The sequence below is a fragment of the Oncorhynchus keta genome, unplaced genomic scaffold, assembly GCF_023373465.1.
Source record: "Oncorhynchus keta strain PuntledgeMale-10-30-2019 unplaced genomic scaffold, Oket_V2 Un_contig_2935_pilon_pilon, whole genome shotgun sequence".
Lineage (NCBI taxonomy): Eukaryota > Metazoa > Chordata > Actinopteri > Salmoniformes > Salmonidae > Oncorhynchus > Oncorhynchus keta.
Window position 1 is genome coordinate 174,905 of NW_026286506.1, and position 11,447 is coordinate 186,351.

General features: G+C 53.2%; 1 long non-coding RNA gene across 1 annotated transcript in view; it reads right to left on the reverse strand.

Moving 5' to 3' along the window:
- The window catches only part of LOC127923336 (uncharacterized), a 42,731-nt gene extending 31,573 nt beyond the window's left edge, over window positions 1-11,158 (reverse strand). The window contains exon 1 of the long non-coding RNA XR_008114148.1: window positions 11,130-11,158. This is a non-coding gene — a long non-coding RNA (uncharacterized LOC127923336). The remainder of the gene's footprint in view (window positions 1-11,129) is intronic.
- Between the last annotated feature and the right edge of the window lie 289 nt (window positions 11,159-11,447).

Genomic DNA, 11,447 nt, shown 5'->3' on the forward strand with positions numbered 1-11,447 from the left:
CCCACCGTCAGACCTGATACAACCCACCGTCAGACCTGATACAACCCACCGTCAGACCTGATACAACCCACCGTCAGACCTGATACAACCCACCATCAGACCTGATACAACCCACCGTCAGACCTGATACAACCCACCGTCAGACCTGATACAACCCACCGTCAGACCTGATACAACCCACCGTCAGACCTGATACAACCCACCGTCAGACCTGATACAACCCACCGTCAGACCTGATACAACCCACCATCAGACCTGATACAACCTGATACAACCCACCGTCAGACCTGATACAACCCACCGTCAGACCTGATACAACCCACCCAGACCTGATACAACCCACCGTCAGACCTGATACAACCCACCGTCAGACCTGATACAACCCACCGTCAGACCTGATACAACCCACCGTCAGACCTGATACAACCCACCATCAGACCTGATACAACCCACCGTCAGACCTGATACAACCCACCGTCAGACCTGATACCCAGACCTGATACAACCCACCGTCAGACCTGATACAACCCACCGTCAGACCTGATACAACCCACCGTCAGACCTGATACAACCCACCGTCAGACCTGATACAACCCACCGTCAGACCTGATACAACCCACCGTCAGACCTGATACAACCCACCGTCAGACCTGATACAACCCACCGTCAGACCTGATACAACCCACCGTCAGACCTGATACAACCCACCGTCAGACCTGATACAACCCATCAGACCTGATACAACCCACCGTCAGACCTGATACAACCCACCGTCAGACCTGATACAACCCACCCAGACCTGATACAACCCACCGTCAGACCTGATACAACCCACCGTCAGACCTGATACAACCCACCGTCAGACCTGATACACCTGATACAACCCACCGTCAGACCTGATACAACCCACCGTCAGACCTGATACAACCCACCGTCAGACCTGATACAACCCACCGTCAGACCTGATACAACCCACCGTCAGACCTGATACAACCCACCGTCAGACCTGATACAACCCACCGTCAGACCTGATACAACCCACCGTCAGACCTGATACAACCCACCTGATACAACCCACCGTCAGACCTGATACAACCCACCGTCAGACCTGATACAACCCACCGTCAGACCTGATACAACCCACCGTCAGACCTGATACAACCCACCATCAGACCTGATACAACCCACCGTCAGACCTGATACAACCCACCATCAGACCTGATACAACCCACCGTCAGACCTGATACAACCCACCGTCAGACCTGATACAACCCACCGTCAGACCTGATACAACCCACCTGATCAGACCTGATACAACCCACCGTCAGACCTGATACAACCTGCTACAACCCACCGTCAGACCTGATACAACCCACCGTCAGACCTGATACAACCCACCATCAGACCTGATACAACCCACCGTCAGACCTGATACAACCCACCGTCAGACCTGATACAACCCACCGTCAGACCTGATACAACCCACCGTCAGACCTGATACAACCCACCGTCAGACCTGATACAACCCACCGTCAGACCTGATACAACCCACCATCAGACCTGATACAACCCACCTGATACAACCCACCGTCAGACACAACCCACCATCAGACCTGATACAACCCACCATCAGACCTGATACAACCCACCGTCAGACCTGATACAACCCACCTGATACAACCCACCGTCAGACCTGATACAACCCACCGTCAGACCTGATACAACCCACCGTCAGACCTGATACAACCCACCGTCAGACCTGATACAACCCACCGTCAGACCTGATACAACCCACCGTCAGACCTGATACAACCCACCGTCAGACCTGATACAACCCACCGTCAGACCTGATACAACCCACCATCAGACCTGATACAACAGACCTGATACAACCCACCGTCAGACCTGATACAACCCACCGTCAGACCTGATACAACCCACCTGATACAACCCACCGTCAGACCTGATACAACCCACCGTCAGACCTGATACAACCCACCGTCAGACCTGATACAACCACAGTCAGACCTGATACAACCCACCATCAGACCTGATACAACCCACCGTCAGACCTGATACAACCCACCGTCAGACCTGATACAACCCACAGTCAGACCTGATACAACCCACCATCAGACCTGATACAACCCACCGTCAGACCTGATACAACCCACCGTCAGACCTGATACAACCCACCGTCAGACCTGATACAACCCACCGTCAGACCTGATACAACCCACCGTCAGACCTGATACAACCCACCATCAGACCTGATACAACCCACCGTCAGACCTGATACAACCCACCGTCAGACCTGATACAACCCACCATCAGACCTGATACAACCCACCGTCAGACCTGATACAACCCACCGTCAGACCTGATACAACCCACCCAGACCTGATACAACCCACCATCAGACCTGATACAACCCACCGTCAGACCCGATACAACCCACCGTCAGACCTGATACAACCCACCGTCAGACCTGATACAACCCACCGTCAGACCTGATACCAACCCAGACCTGATACAACCCACCGTCAGACTGATACCCACCTGATACAACCCACCGTCAGACCTGATACAACCCACCGTCAGACCTGATACAACCCACCGTCAGACCTGATACAACCCACCGTCAGACCTGATACAACCCACCGTCAGACCTGATACAACCCACCGTCAGACCTGATACAACCCACCGTCAGACCTGATACAACCCACCGTCAGACCTGATACAAACCCACCATCAGACCTGATACAACCCACCGTCAGACCTGATACAACCCACCGTCAGACCTGATACAACCCACCATCAGACCTGATACAACCCACCGTCAGACCTGATACAACCCACCGTCAGACCTGATACAACCCACCGTCAGACCTGATACAACCCACCGTCAGACCTGATACAACCCACCGTCAGACCTGATACAACCCACCGTCAGACCTGATACAACCCACCGTCAGACCTGATACAACCCACCATCAGACCTGATACAACCCACCTGATACAACCCACCGTCAGACTTGATACGACCCACCTGATACAACCCACCGTCAGACCTGATACAACCCACCTGATACAACCCACCGTCAGACCTGATACAACCCACCGTCAGACCTGATACAACCCACCGTCAGACCTGATACAACCCACCGTCAGACCTGATACAACCCACCATTCAGACCTGATACAACCCACAGTCAGACCTGATACAACCCACCGTCAGACCTGATACAACCCACCTGATACAACCCACCGTCAGACCTGATACAACCCACCGTCAGACCTGATACAACCCACCGTCAGACCTGATACAACCCACCGTCAGACCTGATACAACCCACCGTCAGACCTGATACAACCCACCGTCAGACCTGATACAACCCACCGTCAGACCTGATACAACCCACCGTCAGACCTGATACAACCCACCGTCAGACCTGATACAACCCACCGTCAGACCTGATACAACCCACCGTCAGACCTGATACAACCCACCTCAGATACAACCCACCATCAGACCTGATACAACCCACCGTCAGACCTGATACAACCCACCGTCAGACCTGATACAACCCACCGTCAGACCTGATACAACCCACCGTCAGACCTGATACAACCCACCGTCAGACCTGATACAACCCACCGTCAGACCTGATACAACCCACCGTCAGACCTGATACAACCCACCGTCAGACCTGATACAACCCACCGTCAGACCTGATACAACCCACCGTCAGACCTGATACAACCCACCGTCAGACCTGATACAACCCACCGTCAGACCTGATACAACCCACCGTCAGACCTGATACAACCCACCGTCAGACCTGATACAACCCACCTGATACAACCCACCGTCAGACCTGATACAACCCACCGTCAGACCTGATACAACCCACCATCAGACCTGATACAACCCACCGTCAGACCTGATACAACCCGTCAGACCTGATACAACCCACCATCAGACCTGATACAACCCACCGTCAGACCTGATACAACCCACCGTCAGACCTGATACAACCCACCGTCAGACCTGATACAACCCACCGTCAGACCTGATACAACCCACATCAGACCTGATACAACCCACCGTCAGACCTGATACAACCCACCGTCAGACCTGATACAACCCACCATCAGACCTGATACAACCATACAACCCACCATCAGACCTGATACAACCCACCTGATACAACCCACCGTCAGACCTGATACAACCCACCGTCAGACCTGATACAACCCACCGTCAGACCTGATACAACCCACCGTCAGACCTGATATACAACCCACCGTCAGACCTGATACAACCCACCATCAGACCTGATACAACCCACCGTCAGACCTGATACAACCCACCGTCAGACCTGATACAACCCACCGTCAGACCTGATACAACCCACCGTCAGACCTGATACAACCCACCGTCAGACCTGATACAACCCACCATCAGACCTGATACAACCCACCTGATACAACCCACCGTCAGACCTGATACAACCACCGTCAGACCTGATACAACCCACCGTCAGACCTGATACAACCCACCTCAGATACAACCCACCGTCAGACCTGATACAACCCACCGTCAGACCTGATACAACCCACCGTCAGACCTGATACAACCCACCGTCAGACCTGATACAACCCACCATCAGACCTGATACAACCCACCGTCAGACCTGATACAACCCACCGTCAGACCTGATACAACCCACCATCAGACCTGATACAACCCACCGTCAGACCTGATACAACCCACCGTCAGACCTGATACAACCCACCGTCAGACCTGATACAACCCACCGTCAGACCTGATACAACCCACCGTCAGACCTGATACAACCCACCGTCAGACCTGATACAACCCACCATCAGACCTGATACAACCCACCGTCAGACCTGATACAACCCACCGTCAGACCTGATACAACCCACCGTCAGACCTGATACAACCCACCATCAGACCTGATACAACCCACCATCAGACCTGATACAACCCACCGTCAGACCTGATACAACCCACCGTCAGACCTGATACAACCCACCATCAGACCTGATACAACCCACCATCAGACCTGATACAACCCACCTCAGACCTGATACAACCCACCGTCAGACCTGATACAACCCACCGTCAGACCTGATACAACCCACCATCAGACCTGATACAACCCACCGTCAGACCTGATACAACCCACCGTCAGACCTGATACAACCCACCGTCAGACCTGATACAACCCAGACCTGATACAACCCACCATCAGACCTGATACAACCCACCGTCAGACCTGATACAACCCACCATCAGACCTGATACAACCCACCGTCAGACCTGATACAACCCACCATCAGACCTGATACAACCCACCGTCAGACCTGATACAACCCACCCACCGTCAGACCTGATACAACCCACCGTCAGACCTGATACAACCCACCATCAGACCTGATACAACCCACCGTCAGACCTGATACAACCCACCGTCAGACCTGATACAACCCACCATCAGACCTGATACAACCCACCGTCAGACCTGATACAACCCACCGTCAGACCTGATACAACCCACCGTCAGACCTGATACAACCCACCGTCAGACCTGATACAACCCACCATCAGACCTGATACAACCCACAGCCAGACCTGATACAACCCACCGTCAGACCTGATACAACCCACCTGATACAACCCACCGTCAGACCTGATACAACCCACCGTCAGACCTGATACAACCCACCGTCAGACCTGATACAACCCACCATCAGACCTGATACAACCCACCGTCAGACCTGATACAACCCACCGTCAGACCTGATACAACCCACCGTCAGACCTGATACAACCCACCATCAGACCTGATACAACCCACCTGATACAAAACCCAGACCGACCTGATACAACCCACCATCAGACCTGATACAACCCACCGTCAGACCTGATACAACCCACCATCAGACCTGATACAACCCACCGTCAGACCTGATACAACCCACCGTCAGACCTGATACAACCCACCATCAGACCTGATACAACCCACCGTCAGACCTGATACAACCCACCGTCAGACCTGATACAACCCACCGTCAGACCTGATACAACCCACCGTCAGACCTGATACAACCCACCGTCAGACCTGATACAACCCACCATTAGACCTGATCAAGACCTGATACAACCCACCATCAGACTTGATACAACCCACCTGATCAAGACCAGACCTGATACAACCCACCGTCAGACCTGATACAACCCACGTCAGACCTGATACAACCCACCGTCAGACCTGATACAACCCACCGTCAGACCTGATACAACCCACCGTCAGACCTGATACAACCCACCGTCAGACCTGATACAACCCACCGTCAGACCTGATACAACCCACCATCAGACCTGATACAACCCACCGTCAGACCTGATACAACCCACCATCAGACCTGATACAACCCACCGTCAGACCTGATACAACCCACCTCAGACCTGATACAACCCACCGTCAGACCTGATACAACCCACCATCAGACCTGATACAACCCACCGTCAGACCTGATACAACCCACCGTCAGACCTGATACAACCCACCGTCAGACCTGATACAACCCACCATCAGACCTGATACAACCCACCATCAGACCTGATACAACCCACCGTCAGACCTGATACAACCCACCGTCAGACCTGATACAACCCACCGTCAGACCTGATACAACCCACCGTCAGACCTGATACAACCCACCGTCAGACCTGATACAACCCACCGTCAGACCTGATACAACCCACCGTCAGACCTGATACAACCCACCGTCAGACCTGATACAACCCACCATCAGACCTGATACAACCCACCGTCAGACCTGATACAACCCACCGTCAGACCTGATACAACCCACCATCAGACCTGATACAACCCACCATCAGACCTGATACAACCCACCGTCAGACCTGATACAACCCACCGTCAGACCTGATACAACCCACCATCAGACCTGATACAACCCAGACCTGATACAACCCACCATCAGACCTGATACAACCCACCGTCAGACCTGATACAACCCACCGTCAGACCTGATACAACCCACCGTCAGACCTGATACAACCCACCGTCAGACCTGATACAACCCACCATCAGACCTGATACAACCCACCATCAGACCTGATACAACCCACCGTCAGACCTGATACAACCCACCGTCAGACCTGATACAACCCACCATCAGACCTGATACAACCCACCGTCAGACCTGATACAACCCACCGTCAGACCTGATACAACCCACCATCAGACCTGATACAACCCACCATCAGACCTGATACAACCCACCATCAGACCTGATACAACCCACCGTCAGACCTGATACAACCCACCGTCAGACCTGATACAACCCACCATCAGACCTGATACAACCCACCGTCAGACCTGATACAACCCACCATCAGACCTGATACAACCCACCGTCAGACCTGATACAACCCACCATCAGACCTGATACAACCCACCGTCAGACCTGATACAACCCACCGTCAGACCTGATACAACCCACCATCAGACCTGATACAACCCACCGTCAGACCTGATACAACCCACCGTCAGACCTGATACAACCCACCGTCAGACCTGATACAACCCACCGTCAGACCTGACCGCCAGACCTGATACAACCCACCATCAGACCTGATACAACCCACCGTCAGACCTGATACAACCCACCGTCAGACCTGATACAAACCCAGACCTGATCAGACCTGATACAACCCACCATCAGACCTGATACAACCCACGTCAGACCTGATACAACCCACCGTCAGACCTGATACAACCCACCGTCAGACCTGATACAACCCACCATCAGACCTGATACAACCCACCGTCAGACCTGATACAACCCACCGTCAGACCTGATACTACAACCCACCGTCAGACCTGATACAACCCACCGTCAGACCTGATACAACCCACCATCAGACCTGATACAACCCACCGTCAGACCTGATACAACCCACCGTCAGACCTGATACAACCCACCGTCAGACCTGATACAACCCACCGTCAGACCTGATACAACCCACCATCAGACCTGATACAACCCACCATCAGACCTGATACAACCCACCGTCAGACCTGATACAACCCACCATCAGACCTGATACAACCCACCGTCAGACCTGATACAACCCACCGTCAGACCTGATACAACCCACCGTCAGACCTGATACAACCCACCATCAGACCTGATACAACCCACCGTCAGACCTGATACAACCCACCATCAGACCTGATACAACCCACCATCAGACCTGATACAACCCACCGTCAGACCTGATACAACCCACCGTCAGACCTGATACAACCCACCGTCAGACCTGATACAACCCACCATCAGACCTGATACAACCCACCGTCAGACCTGATACAACCCACCGTCAGACCTGATACAACCCACCGTCAGACCTGATACAACCCACCATCAGACCTGATACAACCCACCATCAGACCTGACCTGATACAACCCACCGTCAGACCTGATACAACCCACCGTCAGACCTGATACAACCCACCTGATCAGACCTGATACAACCCACCGTCAGACCTGATACAACCCACCGTCAGACCTGATACAACCCACCGTCAGACCTGATACAACCCACCTCAGACCTGATACAACCCACCATCAGACCTGATACAACCCACCATCAGACCTGATACAACCCACCATCAGACCTGATACAACCCACCGTCAGACCTGATACAACCCACCATCAGACCTGATACAACCCACCGTCAGACCTGATACAACCCACCGTCAGACCTGATACAACCCACCATCAGACCTGATACAACCCACCATCAGACCTGATACAACCCACCGTCAGACCTGATACAACCCACCATCAGACCTGATACAACCCACCGTCAGACCTGATACAACCCACCGTCAGACCTGATACAACCCACCTGATACAACCCACCATCAGACCTGATACAACCCACCGTCAGACCTGATACAACCCACCATCAGACCTGATACAACCCACCGTCAGACCTGATACAACCCACCATCAGACCTGATACAACCCACCATCAGACCTGATACAACCCACCGTCAGACCTGATACAACCCACCGTCAGACCTGATACAACCCACCGTCAGACCTGATACAACCCACCGTCAGACCTGATACAACCCACCATCAGACCTGATACAACCCACCGTCAGACCTGATACAACCCACCATCAGACCTGATACAACCCACCGTCAGACCTGATACAACCCACCATCAGACCTGATACAACCCACCATCAGACCTGATACAACCCATCAGACCTGATACAACCCACCGTCAGACCTGATACAACCCACCGTCAGACCTGATACAACCCACCATCAGACCTGATACAACCCACCGTCAGACCTGATACAACCCACCGTCAGACCTGATACAACCCACCGTCAGACCTGATACAACCCACCGTCAGACCTGATACAACCCACCATCAGACCTGATACAACCCACCGTCAGACCTGATACAACCACCGTCAGACCTGATACAACCCACCGTCAGACCTGATACAACCCACCTGTCAGACCTGATACAACCCACCGTCAGACCTGATACAACCCACCGTCAGACCTGATACAACCCACCATCAGACCTGATACAACCCACCGTCAGACCTGATACAACCCACCTCAGACCTGATACAACCCACCATCAGACCTGATACAACCCACCGTCAGACCTGATACAACCCACCGTCAGACCTGATACAACCACCGTCAGACCTGATACAACCCACCATCAGACCTGATACAACCCACCGTCAGACCTGATACAACCCACCGTCAGACCTGATACAACCCACCGTCAGACCTGATACAACCCACCATCAGACCTGATACAACCTGATACAACCCACCATCAGACCTGATACAACCCACCGTCAGACCTGATACAACCCACCGTCAGACCTGATACAACCCACCGTCAGACCTGATACAACAACCCACCGTCAGACCTGATACAACCCACCGTCAGACCTGATACAACCCACCAGACCTGATACAACCCACCGTCAGACCTGATACAACCCACCATCAGACCTGATACAACCCACCGTCAGACCTGATACAACCCACCGTCAGACCTGATACAACCCACCATCAGACCTGATACAACCCACCGTCAGACCTGATACAACCCACCGTCAGACCTGATACAACCCACCGTCAGACCTGATACAACCCAGACCTGATACAACCCACCGTCAGACCTGATACAACCCACCGTCAGACCTGATACAACCCACCGTCAGACCTGATACAACCCACCGTCAGACCTGATACAACCCACCTGATACAACCCACCGTCAGACCTGATACAACCCACCGGACCTGATACAACCCACATCAGACCTGATACAACCCACCGTCAGACCTGATACAACCCATCAGACCTCAGACCTGATACAACCCACCGTCAGACCTGATACAACCCACCGTCAGACCTGATACAACCCACCATCAGACCTGATACAACCCACCGTCAGACCTGATACAACCCACCGTCAGACCTGATACAACCCACCGTCAGACCTGATACAACCCACCATCAGACCTGATACAACCCACCGTCAGACCTGATACAACCCACCGTCAGACCTGATACAACCCACCATCAGACCTGATACAACCCACCGTCAGACCTGATACAACCCACCGTCAGACCTGATACAACCCACCATCAGACCTGATACAACCCACCATCAGACCTGATACAACCCACCGTCAGACCTGATACAACCCACCGTCAGACCTGATACAACCCACCATCAGACCTGATACAACCCACCCAGACCTGATACAACCGTCAGACCTGATACAACCCACCGTCAGACCTGATACAACCCACCGTCAGACCTGATACAACCCAGACCTGATACAACCCACCGTCAGACCTGATACAACCCACCGTCAGACCTGATACAACCCACCGTCAGACCTGATACAACCCACCGTCAGACCTGATACAACCCACCATCAGACCTGATACAACCCACCAGTCAGACCTGATACAACCCAATCAGACCTGATACAACCCACCTGACCTACAACCCACCGTCAGACCTGATACAACCCACCGTCAGACCTGATACAACCCACCGTCAGACCTGATACAACCCACCGTCAGACCTGATACAACCCACCGTCAGACCTGATACAACCCACCGTCAGACCTGATACAACCCACCGTCAGACCTGATACAACCCACCGTCAGACCTGATACAACCCACCGTCAGACCTGATACAACCCACCGTCAGACCTGATACAACCTCAGACCTGATACAACCCACCATCAGACCTGATACAACCCACCGTCAGACCTGATACAACCCACCGTCAGACCTGATACAACCCACCGTC